At 44.7% G+C, this 18,530-nt stretch overlaps 2 non-coding genes across 2 annotated transcripts; one reads left to right on the top strand and one right to left on the bottom strand.

Moving 5' to 3' along the window:
• Positions 1–12,137: 12,137 nt before the first annotated feature.
• trnar-acg (transfer RNA arginine (anticodon ACG)) lies at positions 12,138–12,210 on the bottom strand. The gene has a single exon. It is a non-coding gene; the product is annotated as a tRNA-Arg (tRNA).
• A 2,643-nt stretch (positions 12,211–14,853) lies between these two features.
• trnar-ucu (transfer RNA arginine (anticodon UCU)) lies at positions 14,854–14,945 on the top strand. Its single transcript is given in 2 exon segments — positions 14,854–14,890; positions 14,910–14,945. It is a non-coding gene; the product is annotated as a tRNA-Arg (tRNA).
• The last annotated feature ends 3,585 nt before the right edge of the window (positions 14,946–18,530 follow it).

Here is an 18,530-nt window from a genome sequence, read left to right on the forward strand (position 1 = left end):
ACTCCTGACTTGTGCCTTGTAGATGGTGGAAAGGCGTTGGGGTGTCAGGAGGGGAGTCACTCGCCGCAGAATTCACAGCATCTGACCTGCTTTTATAGCCACAATATTTATGTGGCTGGTCCAGTTAAATTTCTGGTCAATGGTGACCCACAGGATTTTGATGGTGGGGGATTCGGCGATGGTAATGCCGTTGAATGTCAAGGGGAGGTGGTTGGACTCTCTCTTGTTGGAGATGGTCATTGTCTAGCACTTGCCTGGTGCGAATGTTGCTTGCTCCTTAGCAGCCCAAGCCTGGATATTGTCCAGGTCTGGCTGCATGCGGGCTCGGGCTGCTTCATTATTTGAGGGTTGCGAATGGAATTGAACACTGTGCAGTCATCAGCGAACATCCCCATTTCTGACCTTATGATGGAAGGAAGGTCATTGATGAAGCAGCTGAACATGGTTGAACCTCGGACACTGCCTTGAGGAACTCCTGCAGCAATATCCTGGGGCTGAGATGATTCGCTTCCAACAACCACTGCCATCTTCCTTTGTGCTAGGTATGAATCTAGCCAGTGGATAGATTTCCCCTGATTCCCATTGACTTCAATTTAGTCGGGCTCTTTGGTGCCACACTCGGTGAAATGCTGCCTTGATATCAAAGGCAGTCACACTCACCTCACCTCTGGAATTCAGCTCTTTTGTCCATGTTTGAACCAAGGCTGTAATGATATCTGGAGCCGAGTTGTACTGGCGGAACCCAAACTGAGCATCGGTGAGCAGGTTATTCGGAAGTAAGTGCCTCTTTATAGCAATGTCGTCGACAACTTCCATCGCTTTGCTGATGATTGAGAGTAGACTGATGGAGCGTATTTGGCCGGATTGGATTTGTCCTGCTTTTTGTGGACAGGACATCACTGGGCAATTTTCCACATTGTTGGGTGGATGCCAGTGTTGCAGCTGTAAAGGAACAGCTTGGCTAGAGGCGCGGCTAGTTCTGGAGCACAAATCTTCAGCACGACAGCCGGGATGTTGTCGGGGCCCATTGCCTTTGCTGTATCCAGTGCATTCAGCCGTCTCTTATTGTCACGTCGAGTGATTCGAATTGGCTGAAGACATGCTTCCGTGATGGTGGGGATATCGGGAGGAGGCCGAGATGGATCATCCACTCAGCACTTCTGGCTGAGGATGGTTGCAAACGCTTCAGGCTTGTCTTATGCACTCACGTGCTGGACTCCGCCATCATTGAGGAGGGGTATGTTTACAGAGCCTACTCCTCCCTTCAGTTGTTTCATTGTCCACCACCATTCACGACTGGATGTGGCAGGACTGCAAAGCTTTTATCTGATCCGTTGGTTGTGGAATCGCTCAGCTCTGCCTATAGCATGTTGATTCTGCTGTTTAGCAAATATGTAGTCCTGAGTTGTAGCTTCACCAGGTTGGCACCTCATTTTTAGGTACGCCTGGTGTTGCTCCTGGCATGCTCTTCTACACTCCTCATTGAACCAGGGTTGATCCACTGGCTTGTTGGTAATGGTAGAGTGAGGAATATGCCGGGCCATGAGGTTACAGATTGTGCTGGAATAAAATTCTGCTGCTGCTGATGGACAACCGCACCTCATGGATGCCCAGTTTTGAGCTGCTAGATCTGTTCTGAATCTGTCCCATTTAGCACAGTGGTAGTGCCACAAAACACGTTGGATGGTGTCCTCATTGTGAAGACGGGAATTCGTCTCCACGTGGACTGTGCTATGGTCACTCCTACCAATGCTGTCATGTATAGATACATCTGCGACAAGAAGATTGGTGAGAGACGAGGTCAAGTAGGTTTTTCCCTCCTGTTGTTTCACTCACCACCTGTCGCATGCCGGGTCTGACAGCTATGGCCTTCAGGACTAAGCCAGCTCGTTCAGTTGTGGTGCTACCGAGCCACTCTTGGTGATAGACATTGAAGTCCCCCACCATCGTACATTCTGTGGCCTTTCCACCCTCAGTGCTTCCCAACATGGAAGAGGACTGATTCATCAGCTGAGGGAGGACGTTAGGTGGTAATCAGCAGGAGGTTTCCCTGCCCATGTTTTACCTGATGTCATGAGATTTCATGCGGTCCAGCGTCAATGTTGAGGGCTCCCTCCTAACTGTTGATCACTGTACCGCCACCTCCGGTCGATCTGCCCTGCCGATGGGACAGAGCATACCCAGAGATGTATGATGGAAGAGTTTGGGACGTTGGCTGAAAGGTCCGATTCTGTGAGTATGGCGATGTCAGGCGGTTGCTTGACTCGTCTGTGGGACAGCTCTCCCAATTATGGCACATGTCCCCAGATGTTAGTGAGGAGGACTTTGGAGGGTGAACAAGGGCTTGGTTTGCCTTTGTCGTATCCGGTGCCGAGTGCTCCATCCGGTTCTATTCTTATTATGATTTTTTTTGGCGAGATTGTGCAACTGAGTGGCTTGCTGGGCCATTTCAGAGAGCAATTGAGAATCAAGCACATTGCTGTGGGTCTGGAGTCACATATCGGCCAAACCGGGTAAGGGCGGCAGCTTTCCTTCCGAAAAGGACATTATTGGACCAGATGGGTTTTTGCAATATTCCAGAAGTTTCATGGTAGTTTTTACTGATTACAGTTTTTTTCATTCCCGATTTTATTGAATTGAATTTAAATTTCCCACTTGCCGCAGCGAGATTTGAACGCATAATTTTGGATAAATTAGCGCAGGTTGCTTGTATTATTAGTTCAATAACATAACCACTATGCTACCGTGCAAAGCTAGTTAAGTTTAGGGCCAATAGTAACCCCCAGGATGTTGATGATGGGGGATTCGGCGATGGTGTTGCCGTTAAATATTAATTGTAAACAATTTTACAACACCAAGTTATAGTCCAGCAATTTTATTTTAAATTCACAAGCTTTCGGAGGCTACCTCCTTCCTCAGGTGAACGATGTGGAAATGTGGAAATGAACCCAAGATCCTCAACCGGGATCTTGGGTTCATGTCACGCTACACGTTACCCCACCAGCGAACAAATGTTATCTGTTTTTAATATAACGGGTCAGTTGCTGTCTTTTCTATGTTTCTACCTCTCTATCTCTGTTTTTTTTTGTTTGTTGTTTTTTTTGGTGATTTGTATATTCTGAGACCTGGCAGGTAACACCTGTCTGTCTGCACACTGATTGCCTTGGCAACGGGCAGTTGAAAAAACTGTCTGTTATCACCAGCATTGTTCTGTGAATTATAAATGCGACTTCATTTCGAGGACTTCATTTCCACATCGTTCACCTGAGGAAGGAGGTAGCCTCCGAAAGCTTTCTCCACATCACGTTAAATATTAAGGGGAGGTGATTCGACTCTCTCTTGTTGGATATGATCATTGCCTGGCTGTTGAATGTTACTTGCCACTTATGAGCCCAAGTCTGAATGTTGTCCAGGTATGCTGCATGCAGGCACGGACTGCTTCATTATCTGAGGGGTTGCGAATGGAACTGAAAACTGTGTAATCATCAGTAAACGTCCTCACTCCTGACCTTAGGATGGAGAGAAGGTCATTGATGAAGCAGCTGAAGATGGTTGAGACTAGGACAGTGCCCTGAGGATCTCTTGCAGCAATGTCCTGGGACTGAGATGATTGGCCTCCAACAACCATACCATCTTCCTTTGTGCTGGGTATGACTCCAGTCACTGGAGAGTGTCCCCCTGATTCCCATTGACTTCAACTTTCCTAAGGCTCCATAATGCTACACTCGGTCAAGGCTGTCTTGATATCTGGGGCAGTCACTCTCACCTCACCTCTGGAATTAAGCTCTATTGCCCATGTTTGGACAAAAGGCTGTACTGAGCCATGGAGCCGAGGGTCCTGGCGGAACCCAAACTGAGCATCGGTGAGCAGGTTCTTGGTGAGTAAGTGCCGCTTGATAGTACTGCCGACGACGCCTTGCATCACTTTGCTGATGATTGACAGTGGACTGAGAGGGCGTAATTGACTGGATTGGATTCTTCCTGCTTTTTCTGAAGAGGACATACCTGAGCAATTATCAACTTTGTCGGTTTTCCACCTTGGTGACAAAGTGACAGTCTAAACTTTAATAAGTTTTTTGTGTTTTGCCTGAGTTGAATTGTCATCCGTTCCCATTTTACAGTCGTGATTTTCGGACTTGGTTAAAAATGTTCCGTGTTTATGATTCAAGGAATCTGGTGCAGTTAAATTCCCCACCTCAGTAACACAGAAGGACGACGACTGCTCCACTTTATCATACAACCTCAACTCGTGCCGCCTCAATTAAAGTACATGAAATATTGCCCCCCACTATTGTACAACCTCAAATGTGTACATACAAAGTGTGTGTGCGTTTGCTTGACTGTGATAGTATGAAACAGCAGCCGCCAATCACTCCGTGTCAATGGAAAGTTTGTGAGCGACGAAAATCGAAACCCACCCGGACAGTCTTGGAATATCAATGTCCGGGCTCAATCCACTCGGCCATGCTCTATGCCTCCATGCAGTGTTGTCCAGGAGAAATTGCTGACGAGCCGCAGGCGTGTCTATGGTGACATCGTTTTAGGCGCATGAACGAATTTTAGAAGAAAACATCTTACACACAAACAATATACAGTACTTCACATGTGTATATTTCATAGCAAACATCTCCCACCATTCAGTAACCAAGGAAGTAAAGCACTCACAACGATCAAAACACCCCTACACTCTGCTTTTCACCATTTTATCAAAAACACACAAAAAGTTGAAAGTCCACATGCATACGTCATGCGAATATGAGTATTGAGAACACAGGCCCAAAGACTGTATCCATTACTCATTCTTATTTAATAATCGCAATTGCAATTATCCACATCTGGATTCCCATTTCGCCAGATGAGGCGAGTGACTAAGGTATTGGAACAACTGGTCAATGTCACAATGGATTGATTCCACGAGCCGTGTTCTGCTGACCCCAAACACTACACATTCTTACAACCAATAAAAACAAACCTGCCGTGGACGGATGTCGGATTGGTTTTCTGGAAGCAGCAAATCAACTGCGCGGAAAAATCACCTCCAGCATAAGGAACAAAAAAAAATCCGACATGTGAAGGACTGAATGTGAGAATTCGAAACCACACCACCAGGGGAAATTGCGATCTGAATACAGCGCTTCAGACCGCTGGCTCATCCTGACTCCAGCAGCTGTAATTTACTGACCCTGATTTTCTCAATGAGGCCTAATGACAGTTTCACTCACTTTGGTTCTCGGCAAATCCTGCTGGAAGGCCAAGTGATCAGGATATAAACTTCCCGGAGCTTCCTCTACCTGTGTTCGGTGTCTGTGAAGGCTTGGTCGGGCCGTGGTACCCAGTTTCCCAGGGAAGGGCAGTAATGCTCGGTCTGAGACTGTATTCGCTGCTTTCCGTTTGCAGCCAGTGATTGGAGAGAGCAGGGCCGGACAGGCGGCCTGAATGACGCTGCTGTCACGGTCTCATGCACTCCGGGAGCTGGGGAACAGCGAACAACTGATGGGATTGTTGCTGCATCTGAAATGCGGCTTGGAACTGCTGTTGTTAACGGAGGCAGCGCTGCAGGATCCTTTAATGATCCCTCACAAATCAACTGAAACCTGTCGGAATGTGAATACCATTTTACTTTTCCAAAGTAAGGGGAGTGACATTCATTGCGGAAAAATGGGAAACAGTTTGCATCTCGCTCACTGCAGAAATATCCACGTCACAGCGAGACAGCTCTCCGACAATCAGTGAGTCTTCTCTTCGGACCTGGTGTGTCAAGAAGAATTCTGATTACCTTTAAGTCAATCTAGTTTTTTTTATTTATTGTTCGTGTGCCGACTCTCCGACCGCAGGCGAAATGTTGGAATATCAGCCGTGCTCAGCTGGTGGCAGCACTTTAGAAACCCGGCAATGCGAGACAATTAATGTTAAGGTAACAGTTGCCCCCTTCTCTCTGTGAGTGGAATTGAACCACCGACCATTATAAATTAACAGTAACCAATTGCGCTACAGAGACACGATGCCTTGCGCACTGAACCATTAATTCACCGAGCGAAAGCTTCAGCTTGCAGCCATCAATGTATCAGCTCTCTTACCATCAGTTCACTTTTCCAAAATAAAGGGTGTGCAGTTTGCACGAGTGAAAATCTGTACTGTATTATTTCTGAACTTCAAACTCCCCTTGCCCCTAAATGCCGGTATGTTGGAAGACTCAGTCACCCAGTGATGGACAGCATTGATTTTTCGAGCTGTGATTCACCATCCTCTATTTCAGTAACGTTCTGGTTTGCTGAAAATGAGATGAGTTGAAATGAGCAGGTCCAACGCGCCGGTCTGTGACACGACACGGTGTCGACAAAGTTGTCTTTTGCACTTACAGTGAAACGGACGGCAGTTTTCTCTTTTAAACCAGTGGTTATGATGTTAAGAAAAAAATGTGCCCGAGAAGGACTGGATTTCAGCGAGTGACTCCGGCCCAGAGTAAAGTTCAGTCAAAATTTTTGATTGCCGAGTGGCTGGACGGTGGATTTGGAACACCTGTGAGACTGCACTGCGCGCTGTCCAGATCTGCTTGGATCGATATTCCCTTCAACTCATCACTAATAGGGACAGTTCGACTCTAAGTTTCTTTTCCCCGGCGCTTGATGATATTTCAAAAATTGGATAAGACCCGTGCTTAGCCCAACCTCGTCACTTACACGCTGACAGATACAAAGCGGCCACTCTCTGCTTCAGTGAGATGAAAGCCGAGAACAATTTCACGATCGAATGTAATGGCGAACAAAACTCATTCAAAGCAAGTGCAGGTCACTGAGGTGCCTTTAAATTCCTGATTGTTTGCACTGAACTTCTTCCCAAAGCTTTTGAGATTCACGTGGGGCGATTTGGGGAATTATTTTCATTTTATTCAAAAGTTTCAACTGCAGTTCAAGGACAAAAGCCCTGGGACCACTGTTGTTCACAATTTATCGTTGCTGGGACCAATGTTGTTCACAATTTATCCCTGCTGGGACCACTGTTGTTCACAATTTATCGGTGATGAGATCACTGTTGTTCAAAATTTACATTAATGATTTGGACACGGACATCGGAAGGACAATTTCAAAATTTGCGGACGACACCTAATTGGGAGCTGTAGTTAATACAAAGGAAAATGCGAACAATACAGGAAGACATAGGAAACTTGCAGTATGGGCGTATAAATGGCAGATTAATTTCTATATATGTAAGCGTGAGGGGGTGCATTTTGGTAGGAAGAATAAGTAGGCAACATACTGCGTGGATTATAAGAGTCTAAATGGAGGAGAGGAGCAAAGGGATCGAGGGGCACAAGGACACAAATCATTAAAAGTCACGACACAGGTTAATAAGGCTATGAGAAAGCAAACTAAGCACTGGGGTTCATTTCTAGAGGGATGGAATTGAAAAGCAGAGACGTTATATTAAACTTGTCGAGAACCTAGGTTAGATAACATTTGGAGTACTGGGCACAGTTCTGGTTTCCATATGATAAGAAGGATATAGGGACATTGGGGAAGGTGCAATAAGATTCACAAGGATGATACCAGAACTGAGAGGATATACTTATCAGGAAAGGCTGAACAGGCTAAGGCTCTTTTCTCTCGAAAAGAGAAGGCCGAGGTGTGACCTGATAGAAGTAATGAAGATAATGAAAGGGTTTGATAGGGTAAACAAAGAGATAATCATTCCACTTGCCTTGTGGGGGTGTCCAAAACTAGTGGTCATAAGTATAATATAGTCATTAATAAATCCAATGGGGAATTCAGGATAAATTTCTTTACCCAGGGTGTGGTGGAAAGTGGAGCATGCCAGCACAAAGAGTTGTTGAGGCAAATAGCATAGATACATTTAAAGGGAATCTAGTTAAGCAGACGAAGGAGAAAGGAATAGAAGGATATGCTGATCGGGTTAGATGTGGAAGGGTGAGAGGAGGCTCGTGTGGTGCATAAACGCCAGCATTGACAAGTTGGGCCGAATGGCCTGTTTCGGTGCTGCAGACTCGATGTAAAAGTCGAGCGCAGAATGAGACACCTCCCTGAAACTGGGGAACTCGGGAGACAGACTTTAGAGCAAGGTTCTGTATATTTAGAATGGGGTAAATGAAACATTCATTCTGGAACATCCAGAATCCGATCAACTCTAAAAACAACTGTTAGCCCCGCGTGATTTGAACACGCAGCCTTCCTGTGACGCAATAATTAATGTAGATGGAAGCAGGAAGTTGAAAAGTGACGTTCTTAGATTAACTGAGAGGGCAAAACTGCGGCAAATGGAGTTCAATGTGGGAAAGTGCGAGGTCATCCACTTTGGTCCGAAGGAAGATAGATCAGAGTATATTTTAAATGGCGAGAAGCTAGGAATTGTGGAGTAGACAGATTTAGGGGTCCATGTACATAAACCAACGAGCGTACAGGTACAAAACATAATTCAAATCAATAACGGAGTATTGGAAAGGGTCGTTAGCTCACTTGGTTAGTCATAATCGCGGGTTTGATCCCCGTTCGGGCCATCAGAAGCTCAATGTATTTTTTTCGGTTTTTTGCAACTTTAAAATCCAACATTTACAAGCAAATCCACACTCAGAGTGAAGGGGAATTTTTCTGGTTAACATCGATTGAATCTTTGCCCTGTGGCGGAGAAACAGATCTTTATTTTTACTTGTCTTCCTCTGGTTTGCAGATAAACGTTTAACTCGCGGCCTGTTCCCATTAATGGTCAGAAGTAGTAACAGACAGACAGAGCGGGTCTGACCACCCCGAGATCTGGAAAAGGCATCAGTTTACGACAAATGCATCAAATCAAATGGTCACCTGGCACCGGGGGAGAAAAAGCCAAGAGAAAAAAGACAGAGGGGAACAGAGAAATAAAAGCTAAAGGAATACGATCGAAATTTTTCCCAAACTTGATTCGTTTCTATTCCACCCCCAATCCTTCAGTGGCGGATGTAAAATTTCGGTGTAAATAAATGCGAGAATGGACCCAAATCCGGTTCTGGGGAATGAGGGGGGCTAAGTGAAGCAAATGTCAGTGGGGGAACATTTAGGGAACAGCGATCATAGTATCACAAGGTTTAGAATCGTTTTGGAAAAGGACAAGGAACAATCTAGAGTAAAATTAGTTAATTGCAGGAGGGCCAATTTCAGTGGGTTGAGAACGCATCTGGCCAGGGTAAATCGGAATCAAAGATTGACATGGAAAACTGTAATTGAACAATGGGCGGCCTTTAAAGAAGTGATGGTTCTGGTACAGCCTAGGTACATTCCCAAGAGGGGGAAAAGTAGGGTAAATAAAGCCAGAGCTCCCTGGATGACGAATGATATAGAGAGTAAGGTGAAACAGAAAAAAGAGGCGTAGGACAGATGTCAGGTTGATAATACAAGTGAGAACCGGGCTGAATGTGGAGAGGTCAGAGGGGAAGTGAAAAGGGAAAAAAAGGGGCATGGAGAGAGTATGAGTATAGACTGGTGGCTAACATAAAAGGGAATCCAAAAGTCTTATTTTGGCACATGAACAGTAAACGGGTAGGAAGAGGAGGGGTGGGACCGATTAGGGGTTAAAAAGGAGACCTATGCATGGAGGCAAAGGGCATGGCTGTGGTACTAAATGACTGGGTTGCATTTGTCTTTACCAAGGAAGAAGATGCTGCCAAGTTACAGTAAACGAAGTAGTTGAGATACGAGGCGGGCTATAAATTGATAAAGAAGAGGTATTAGAAAGGCCAGCGTATTTAAAGTAGATCAGTCACCTGGTCCGGATGGGATGCATCCTAGTTTGCTGAGGGAATTAGGGGTGGAAATTGTGGAGTTACTGGCCATAATCTTCCAATCATCCTTAGATACGGGGGTGGTGCCAGAGGACTGGAGAATTGCAAATATTACACCCTTTTTCAAAAAGGCGTGTATGGATAAACCGAGGAACGACAGGCCAGTCAGTTTAACCTCGGTGAAGGGGAAACTTTTAGAAACGATGATCCGAGACAAAGTTAATCGTCACTTGGACAAGTGTGGGTTAATTAAGGAAAGCAGCACGGATTTGTTGAAGGGAAATCGTGTTTAATTAACTTGATTGAGTTTTTTGTTGAAGTAAGAGAGAGAGTCGATGAGGACGATGTGGTTGACATGATATATATGGACTACCAATAGGCGTTTCATAAAGTGTTGCGCAATCGGCTTGTCATCAAAGTTGAAGCCCATGGAATAAAAGGGGCAGTGGCCGTACGAAATTGGCTGAGTGACAGGAAACAGAGAGCAGTGGTGAACGGTTGTTTATCAGACTGGAGGGAGGTGTACAGTCGTGTTCCCCACGGGTCGGTACTGGGACCACTGCTTTTCTTGATATATATTAATGACTTGGACTTGGGAGTACAGGGCACAATTTCAAAATTTGCAGATGACACAAAGCTTGGAAGTGTAGTGAACAGCGAGGAGGATAGTGATGGGACAAAGACAGGCTGGTGGAATGGGCGGACACATGGCAGATGAAATTTAATACAGAGAAGTGCGAAGCGATACATTTTGGCAGGAAGAACGAGGAGAGGCGGAATAAACTAAAGGGCACAATTCGAAAGGAGTTGCAAGAACCGAGAAATCTGGGGGTATGTGTGAACAAATCTTTAAAGGTGGCAGGGCAAATTGAGAAAGCGATTAAAAAAGCACACGGGATCATTTGCTTTACAAATAGAGGCATAGAGTGCAAAAACAAGGAAGTTACAATGAGCCTTTATAAAACACTGCTTCGGCCACAACTGCAGTATTGTGTCCAGTTCTGGGCACCGCACTTTAGGAAGGCTGTGAAGGCCTTAGAGAGGGTGCAGAAGAGATTTAATAGAATGGTTGTAGGGATGAAGGACTTAAGTTCCGTTGGTAGACTGGAGAAGCTGGGGTTGTTCTCCTTAGAACAGAGAATGTTGAGAGGAGATTTCGTCGATGTATTTAAAATCATGAAGAGTCCAGACAGAGTAGATAGAGAGAAACTGCTCCCATGGTCGGAAGAGTCAAGAACCAGAGGACAAAGATTTATGGTGATTGCAAAAGAATCAAAGTCGACATGAGGTAAACGGTTTTACACAGCGAGTGGTTAAGATCTGGAATTCACTGCCTGAGTGAGTGCTGGAGGCAAATTCAATCGTGGCTTTCAAAATGGAATTGGATAAGTACTTGAAGGGAAAAGGTGCTGGGCTACGGGTAAACTGCGGGGGAGTGTGACGTGCTGGAATGCTCTTGCAGAGGGCCAGCACGGACCTGACGTGCCGGATGGTCTCCTTCCGTGCTGAAACCATTCTATGATTCTAGGATTCAAAGAAGCAGAAACTAAATAACTCAAACAGCCCAAACACGAGATCAGAAGACCTTTAGTCTAATACCCTCCCAACTGAGCGATTTCCTTCCCACTGTTAATTGAACTTTGTGTCCTTATGTTGGAAGAACATGTAACCCCGGGAGGAATTGCCTCTCCCAGTCATTCCGCACTTCATGGAGAAACATCGCACTCATATACACGTCAGTTCATATATAAACATCGCACTCATATCTACACTCCCACAGTTCAGATATAAATATCGCACTCAGATATACACACCCATAGTTCATATATAACATCAGACTCATATCTACACTCCCACTGTTTATAAAAGAACAGCGCACTGCTAAACCACACCCACTTTATATATACCCAAAGTCTTGTTGAGAGTTCTCATCAAAGTCTGAACACTGAAAGTTTAACTGTTTTCCCAGGACTGTCCGTCCTGATTTGTGTTTTTCAGCATCGGATTTCCTGCAGACCGGCAAAGAGAGCAGAATAGCGGTCCTGCCGGTGAATGCTGATTTCAACAGACGCCTCCGCGTCCAGGAGCTAGCGGGGGTCGGAAAGCTCTTGTGTCGCACGAAGTTTCTGAAAGGCCCGGAAACAAATGAAGATCATCAGCGCGGTGTCTCCACCTCGTGCTGCAATGTTCGTGTGTCTGACATCAAACTAAAAGGCGGCTTGTTGGAAAACGTTGTGGTCACAGTTTCATTTTTAACTGAACATAAATCTTTCAAGATGGAATGATTTCTTTGCTGCTTCACCATTAACAATATCTTATCACGAAATTTGATTCTTCGTTCCCCAGTGTCAGAGATAAAATTGCATGAACCCGAGCCAGATAGGAGTCGAACCTACAATCTTCTGATCCGTAGTCAGACGCGTTATCCATTGCGCCACTGGCCCATGTGATGATAGTTAGTGTATTTTATTTAATTTTTCATTCAGCATCAACCGACAGGTTGACAGATAAACACAGCGAAATGGACAAGAGGAATAGAAATGAACCAAACGGCCTCAAACTCCAACAGACAGTGGCGAGTATCTGACAGGTATCAGTGAGAGCAGATGGTGATTTTGCAGCTTGATTTGGCTCCGTGGCTTCGCTGCTCAAAGTGCCTGTTTCGTCGGGTCCTTTATTGTCTAAAGCCTCCTCTGTGATATTTACCCAATTTGTGAGTTGAGCAACAAAATAACATTTAACAAAATAATATTTATATTAGTTTCGGAGTCAACAAGGAAAGGATTCCAGAACTGCAGTGCGGAAGTGCTCCTTCATTGTACAGACGGACCTCTCATACAATGTGTCCGAAACACGTTTCGAGGATACTGTTCCAGAGGGCTGATTTTACAAACTACTTTAGTTACAACCAGCAACCCATCTCCATTAAAAGTTACGAAGCGAAACTCGTTTCAGAGCAGTTTTCGCTGTTCAGCATTTGTAAAATTAGCAGAAACTCATTTTGAACACATCTTAGTATTAATGAGAATGTCAGGTGCATGACAATTGGGATGGAACCGTCTCTTACGATAAGTACGAAGTATAATCGATTACAAAGTGAAAAAGCCAATCCAATCTCTCAGTCTCTTTATCTGTCACTTTCTCGGTTAGTGAACGTAAACCAGCAGAAGAAGCTAAAACAAAGAACCGAACAGTTTTGTTTGTTTTCTTTTCCTTCGGGCGAGTACAGTTGAAGAGAATGATTTCTGTTTCCTGCTGGACAAATAACTGGAATGAGCAGTGTATCTGGTTCCCCTGGTTACCCAGTGAAACATCCACGTTTATATCTCCCATTTACACTGATACCTTCCTTCCTTACTAATTATAGGAAACTTTTGGTAAGGTTCAATCACACCTCAGAAGTCCAGAAGCAAAAAGGAAGGTGGACACCTCATGGTGACGTAAACTACAGGCGAGAGAGGTTTGCAGGTTTACCTGGAGCTGTAAATGTATAAACTCCTTCCAATGTACAAACTCCCCTCACCAACAGCAATTCAATTCTAACTGATCTAAGACTTTGGGCATTTATGGTGATTATACTTTGTCCAGTTAAAGCAGCAGTAAAATCCGTTGTGTGTTATATACATAGCCGTTCAGTCAATATGAAACATTGTCATTCGACCTACCATGAGCAATGCCACACGTGGTATGTTGGGTTACGGACAGTTCTGCCTCCAGCAGTTGTTCTCTCGGTCACACATCCGGCATCACCTCTCGGTCTCATACTGCAGAGTCACGCCTGAATATAAACACATTTCTGTTTCAGACTTTGACCTGAAGGTCAACAAATCACAAGTCAAGAGGAAGGGAACAAACAAATCAAATATTTAAGAACGTTAACGGATAGAAAATTCACAATAAATGACTGAGGAAAAAATGAAGCAAACGGATCAAGATGAACAATTAGCAAAAGGTAACAATTACAGAAAGGAGAAGGGGAACCGATCAAATCGCTCCAAATAGTTTCTGAAAAATCCTTTTGTTTTTCATCTTAGTTTCTCCGTTAAGTTGGGGACGAACATCGAGAAATACTTTTCGTAACATCATAAAGACAATTAGAATAAACATTTCACAAAGTAGGCCTTAATCTTACTTACACGATAGCATGTTATGTGTTTGTAAAATCTGCAATTGTTTTACCATTCTTTAAGTTTAGAGGGATGCTCTGAATATATGTTCCACATTGAAACGGAAGTGGATTAATCAAATAAAATGAGGAAATTTGTTTATGAATTTGAAGAGCTGATTTTCCATGTTGGATATCGCGATATATTTATTTACGCAACTGTAATTTGTGAAATGATGGAATGTATTTATTTCTATATCTGTACAGGTAAGGAAATCCCTACTGGATCATTTCCAGGAACCAATCAAGCACTTAAATTAGTTTGTCAAACCCAAAACACCCTTTGGGATTTGCTGATTGAAAATTTGCATGGAAATCGCGACCATCACAAAGCCTTGGAACAAATATACCCGCTGAGGTTTCGGGATTGTTTCTGACTTCTTTATATCACTGAGTAACCTATTTCAAACAGGGTGAAGCTACAAATCTGATGATAAGAGTTTGGGTTAGAGAAGGAATAGATGAAAGTATCAAATTTAATAACACTGATTCCACAAACGCTGCACACCACATCGATTAAACATTGTTAACTGTTTCTACATAAAACTGGAGAGGGTGTAAATCGAAAGTTACAGAAAAAAAGCTCATTAATGTCTCAAATTTCATTTTGATATTGTTGCACAAACACTGAACATCCCATCCCCAAAACACTGTCCCGATCTAAAATCAGTCGGCAGGACCCTGAGCCACAGTGAAAATGCTGCGATATCAACCTGTTTCAAAACACACAGCCTTCTGATTTGGAGTCAGACGCGACTGTTCTTGCACCAGGCCCACAACAAGCGGCTGGAGCCGGATCCATTGGAGGGCGATCGGTGCAGACTGCCGCCGCGGCTCTCGGAATGTGAGAGGCGGAAGCTGGAGCAGCCTGACCGCCTCAACCACAGCACAGGATCCCCGCTCTGCCTCACATTGCATAACTGACTCTGTGGCGCAATGGATAGCGTGTTGGACTTCTACTTAAGGATTTGAGGAGACATCCAAAGGTTGTGGGTTCGAGTCCCACCAGAGTTGGATTTTAGTTCAGGGATCGGGAACTGGGAAGTGAAATTTTGCAGCAAAACCGCAACAGGATCATTGATGTCCGTCAAGGACGGGAAGATTGGCGAAACATTCTCAAGGAGGAGACTCAACATCTGCTCAGACCGAATGTCAATCCGCTGGACTTCCGGCTCTGTCATGCTGCATGTTCCTTCAGACAGATTTCCAACTGGACACATGCATCCTGCTGCCGTGACAGCATTGGTGCTTCAGGGGTAGAATTCTTGCTTGCAGTAATTCTATTCCTGTAAAAGTGGCTCCTAAAAATCGCAAGATGGAAACTATCCTGCCTGAGCGGTCCAACCCGCTGGTTTAAAGCTCCAGTTAAATCCCTGAAATTTAGATGGATCAAAATCATAGTTTGTGGTTCCAATTCCGCAGCCTCCCTCCGGAAAACAAGTAATGCTAAACATCTCATCTGCTATTGCAACAGCGCAGACCGGCGGAACCACATGGCAATTCAAATAAGTAGATGCATTTTGGAACACACCAATTGTACCTTCAACTCCGGTTGAAATGTTCACGAGCAAAAGGATTGTTTGACCTTGCTGAGACTCGAATTAACAACCACGGCATTTCCCGATCCTGCACTGTCATGGAAGGAACGCTCACTGACCGATTGCGCCGCTAGAGTCCGGTCACTCTGATCACCTGTCCCACTCTGCTGGAAAGAATCTTAAGGTAAGAGGCCCTCACCTGTGGAAACGTGTCCTGTCCCCGTGATGAAACTAATATCTGCACTTCCACTTCCAGCTTCTTGCACATCCTCTGCTCCATCGCACGACAATCGGGTTTTCTGCGAACAGGTCAAAATGAACATTGCCAGAAATTCTATCAGTAGTAAGATTTGAACCCAGCGCCCACGCAGCGATTGGATTCATTATCTTAAAGCAGTGATTTCCGTTCGGACAACGCCTTGTCAGTCTTTCACTTTTTGTTTAATGCCCAAATAAATAAATTGGAGCTAATTGACCACATTTACGCCGTGCTGGGGTTGTTCTCCTTAGAGCAGAGAAGGTTCAGAGGAGATTTGCTAGAAGTGTTCAAAGTCATGGAGGGTTTAGATAAAGTTAATAAAGAGACGCTGTTCCCATTGGCGGAAGTGTCGAGAACCAGAGGACCCAGATTTGAGGTGATTGGCAAAAGAACCAAAGGCGACATGAGGAAAATCCTTTTTTTACGCAGCGAATGGTTATGATCTGGAATGCGCTGCCTGAAAGGGTGGTGGAAGCAGATTCAATCGTGGCTTTCAAAAAGGAATTTGATAAATACTTGAAGGGGAAAATACAGGGTCACGGGGAAAGGGCCGGGGAATGGGACCAATGGGATTGCTCTTACAAAACGCAGGTAAGGAATTGATCGGTCGAATGATCTCCTTCTCCGGTGTGTTCATTCTATGATCAATATTATTTTACATACAGTGAACAGACCATCCCTAAAAGACTGCCCCGCGTCAAAACAGAGTAATACTGAAACGTGATTTGAGCACGCATCTATTCTAATCTGGAGTCAGATGCGCTACCGTTGCGCTACGTGGTCATCAGCAAGTAGATGGAGCAGTATCCATTGGAGGGAGATCGGTACCGACCGCCACAGGGACTCGAAGAAACGGAAGCAGCAGCAGCAACAGCGCAGGAGCCCCGCTCTCCAATCCAGCCGTTACCAGCAGAGAGCTGCCAGTCCCGGCCTGAGCCCTGTCTGGTAGCCGCCTGCCATTCTTTCTTTACAGAACGGGACCGATCCAGTTTCAGCTCACACACAAGCTCAGGAATCCCACTCCTGTCAGATTCACTTATTTAAACCTTGTTTAGCTTCAGTGAATTGGGATTTAATTCAATCCTCATCTGCCCGCCGCTCTGTCAGTTCAGGACTTTATTTAAACCGACACTTGGAGCTCTGTTTTAGAGGGTGCCGACTGATTAAGCATTTCGCAGTCCCACCTCAAACACTTTTTGCTGCTAACTTCTGCTTAATACAAAGTTCCCAGGAACGAGGGGATTTCTCCTGGGTACTGAGCTCGAGTTAAGGAACAATTGAGGTGCGATTACACTACATGGTGTATTCTATAGGCCACCAGCTAGTGGGACGGATATAGAGGAGCAAATTTACAGGGAAGATACAGAGAGGTGCAAAAGCCATAGAGTAGTGATAACAGGGGATTTCAGCTATCCGAATATAAACTGGGATAACAATAATATAAGGCGCAAAGAAGGGGAAGAATTTGTGAAATGTGTTCAGCATAACTTTCTCGACCAGTACGTTTCTGGCCCACTGAGGAAGGAGGCATTGTTGGACTTGTTTCAAGGGAATGACGTGGGCCAAGTGGAGCACGTGTCAGTGGGGGAGCATTTCGGGAGCAGCGATCAGTATCATGAGGATTAGAATAGCTATGGAAATGGACTCTGTCAACTCTAAAGTAAAAATACTCAATTGGAGGAGGGTCAATTTCAGTGGGATGAGAACAGATCTGGCCCCGGTAAATTGGAATTAAAGGTTGTCAGGCATAAGTATAATTGGACAGTGGGCGGCTTTTAAAAAGATTATTCGGGTATAGAGAAGGTAGATTCCAACGAGGTAGAAAGGTAGGGCAAATAAAGCCAGAGCTCCCCGAATAATAAGAGAGATAGAGAGTAAGATGAAGCGGGAAAAAGTGGCGTATGACAGGTGTCAGATTGATAACACAAGTGCCAACCAGAGAGAATGTAGAAAGTTCAGAGGGGAAGTGAAAAAGGAAATAAGAGGGGCAAAGAGAGAGCATAAGAATAGCGGAAAACATAAAATGGAATCAAAAAGTATTCTACAGACATGTTAACAGTAAACGGGTAGTAAGAGGAGGGGCGGGGACGATTAGGGACCATAAAGGAGATCTACTCATGGAGGCAGTGGGCATGGCAGAGGTATTAACTGAGTACTTCGCATTTTTCTTTACCAAGGAAGAAGATGCTGCTAGATTCTCGATAAAGGAAGATATAGTTAAGAAACTGGATGGGCTAAAAAATGAGAAAGAAGAGGTACTAGAAAGGCTTGCTGTGCTTAAAATAGACAAGTCACCTAGTCTGGATAGGATGCACAACGAGGATGCTGAGGGAAGTAAAGGGGGAAATTGCAGAGGTACTGGCAATAATCTTCCAGACATCCTTCGATATGGGGATGGTGCCAGAGGACTGGAGAATTGCAAAGGTTACAACCTTGTTCAAAAAAAGGGTGTAAAGATAAACCCAGCAATTATAGGCCAGTCAGTTTAACCTCGGTGATGGGGAAAGTTTTGGAAATGATAATCCGAGACAGAATTAACAGTCACTTGGACGAGTGTGGATTGATTAGGGAATGCCAGCACGGATTTGTTAAAGGCAAATCGTGTTTAACCAGCTTGATAGAGTTGTTTGATGAGGTAACAGAGAGGGTAGATGAGGTCAATGCAGTTGACGTGTTGTATATGTACTTTCAAAAAGCGTTTGATAAAGTGACACGTGGTAAGCTTGCTATCAAGATTGCAGCCCATGGAATAAAGGGGGCAATAGCAACATGGTAACAGAACTGGCTAAATGACAGGAAACA

This window comes from Heptranchias perlo, chromosome 20 (genome assembly GCF_035084215.1).
Source record: "Heptranchias perlo isolate sHepPer1 chromosome 20, sHepPer1.hap1, whole genome shotgun sequence".
Lineage (NCBI taxonomy): Eukaryota > Metazoa > Chordata > Chondrichthyes > Hexanchiformes > Hexanchidae > Heptranchias > Heptranchias perlo.